Source organism: Elephantulus edwardii, unplaced genomic scaffold (assembly GCF_000299155.1).
Source record: "Elephantulus edwardii isolate Elephantulus edwardi_28Jun2011 unplaced genomic scaffold, EleEdw1.0 scaffold00343, whole genome shotgun sequence".
In the NCBI taxonomy this organism is placed as follows: Eukaryota; Metazoa; Chordata; class Mammalia; order Macroscelidea; family Macroscelididae; genus Elephantulus; species Elephantulus edwardii.
In genome coordinates, this window is record NW_006400093.1 from 1,799,509 (window position 1) to 1,801,703 (window position 2,195).

Genomic DNA, 2,195 nt, shown 5'->3' on the forward strand with positions numbered 1-2,195 from the left:
GGGGGGTGCGGGCGAGACACCCTGGGGAGGCGCCCACTCCCCACTCCTAGGCCCTGGTGCGCTTGTCCCGGCAGTCCAGGCCTGTGGCCCAGCGGGGCTGCCTCCGGGTTGGCGTGGGACTCGGCCTGGCCGCGCCGCCATCCCACCCGAGGACCCGGGGAATCGAGGGGCCGCGGGCACGTCCGCGGGGCGAGGAGCCGGCGCAGCGGCTGTGGGGCCCACTGGCCCGAGGCCTAACCGGCTCCCCTCCAAGCCCCAAACCCCCACGCCGACCCGTGCAGATCTTCCCCTGCTGGGCGCCCCCGAAGCTCCCAGGTCTCTGGCCCCCGCCACTTGATTGTTTTTTGTATTAAAGCCTTTTGCCTTTTGTTTAGAGTCAACAAGATCTCATGGAAGGCCCGTGTATTTAAGTTCAGGCCCTTGTCTCCATTTTGGAGACTGGATGAAGTGGCTGGATACTGTAAGATGGATGTTCTTGTTTTGGTTGTGGGTCTTTGTGAAATGTTAGGGTTTTTTAATTAATTTATTTTTTTAATTTAAGTCTCTTGTTTAGAGTCAACAAGACCTCATGGAGGGCCCTTGTATTTAAGGGCAGGCCTGGGTCTCCATTTGGGAGACTGGGTGAAGCAGCTGGACTCTGTAAGATGCACGCTGTTGTTTTGGTAAAGGGTTGATGTAGAATGTTTTGTTGTTTTGTTATGTAGGACTCTTCTTTAGAGACAACAAGACCTCATGGAGGGCCCTTGTACTTAAAGTCAGGCCCTTGTTTTGGAGACTGGGTGAAGCCGCTGGACTCTGTAAGATGGGGGCTGTTGTTTTGGTTGAAAGTTGGTGCAGAATGTTTGGTTGTTCTTTTGTTTATGCCCCTTGTTTAGAGTCAACAAGACCTCATGGAGGACCTTTGTATATAAGGCCAGACCACTGTCTCCATTTTGGAGACTGAGTGAAGTGGCTGGACACTGTAACATGGGTGCTTTTGTTTTGGTTGTGAGTCCCTGCAGAATGTTTGGGGTGTTTTGTTTTTGGTTTTTTGTTTTTAATATAACCATCTTGATTAGAGTCAACAAGACCTTATGGAGGGCCCTTGTATTTAAGGCCAGTCCCTTGTCTCCATTTTGGCAAGTGTTTGAAGAGGCTGGTCTCTTGTAAGTTCTGTGCTCTTGATTAGATTGTGGATTGGTGTCAAATGTTTGGGTTTATATTTGTTTAAGTCTCTTGTTTAGAGTCAATGAGATCTCATGGAGGGCCCTTATGTTTAAGGCCTATTCCTTGTCTTCATTTTGGAGACTGGGAGAAGGGGTTGGACACTGTAAGATGGGCACTCTTGTTTTGGTTGTGAATTGGTGTTGAATGTTTGGTTGTGGGTTTATATATATATATATATATATATGCCTTTTGTTTAAAGTCAGTAAGACCTCATGGAGGGCCCTTGTATTTAATTCCAGGTTCTTTGCTCAATTTTAGAGACTGGATATATCAGGTGGATTCTATAAGATGGGTGCTTCTATTTTAATTTTGTGTGTGTGTGTGTCAGTGTGAAATATATGGGGCTTTTTGTTTTCTTTTTTTAAATTTAAGACTCCTGTTTAGAGTCAACAAGACTTTATGGAGGGACTTTGTATTTAAGTTTAGGCCCTTTTCTCAATTTTGGAGACTTGATGAAGTGGATGGCATCTCTAAGATGGGTGATATTGTTTTGGTTTAGAATCAGTGTGGAATGTTTGGTTGTTTTTTAAATTTTGTTTCTTTAATTTAAGCCTCTTGTTTAAAGTCAACAAGACTGCATGGAGGGCCCTTGTATTTAAGGCCATGCCTTTGTCTCCATTTTGGAGACAAGGTGAAGTGGCTGAACTTAGTAAGATGGATGCTCTTGTTGTGGTTGTGGTTTGGTGCAGAATGTTCGGGTTTGGGGTTTTTGTTGTTGTGGTTTGGTTTTTTTTTAAATTTTTTAAAATATTTTTTTTTTGGGAAAAACATATTGGGGGTACAAGGAGGTGAGGGTTGGGGGCAGAAGGTTGAGGATGAGCCAGGAGCAGTTGCAGAGCTGCACAGTTTGGTTGGTGGGGGGAGCAGGTGAAGGAAATAATGAGGGTCCAGTGAGGACCAGATGCTACAGAGGAATGACAAGCATTTTCCAATAGTAATCAAACCAACTGTCTTATTGATTTGGGAATTGGATGCCGACTCTCTGGCTT

At 45.7% G+C, this 2,195-nt stretch overlaps 1 protein-coding gene across 1 annotated transcript in view; it reads right to left on the reverse strand.

Moving 5' to 3' along the window:
• The window catches only part of LOC102869973 (monocarboxylate transporter 8-like), a 498,665-nt gene that overhangs the window by 141,025 nt on the left and 355,445 nt on the right, over positions 1–2,195 (reverse strand). The gene's annotated exons all lie outside the window — the stretch shown is intronic.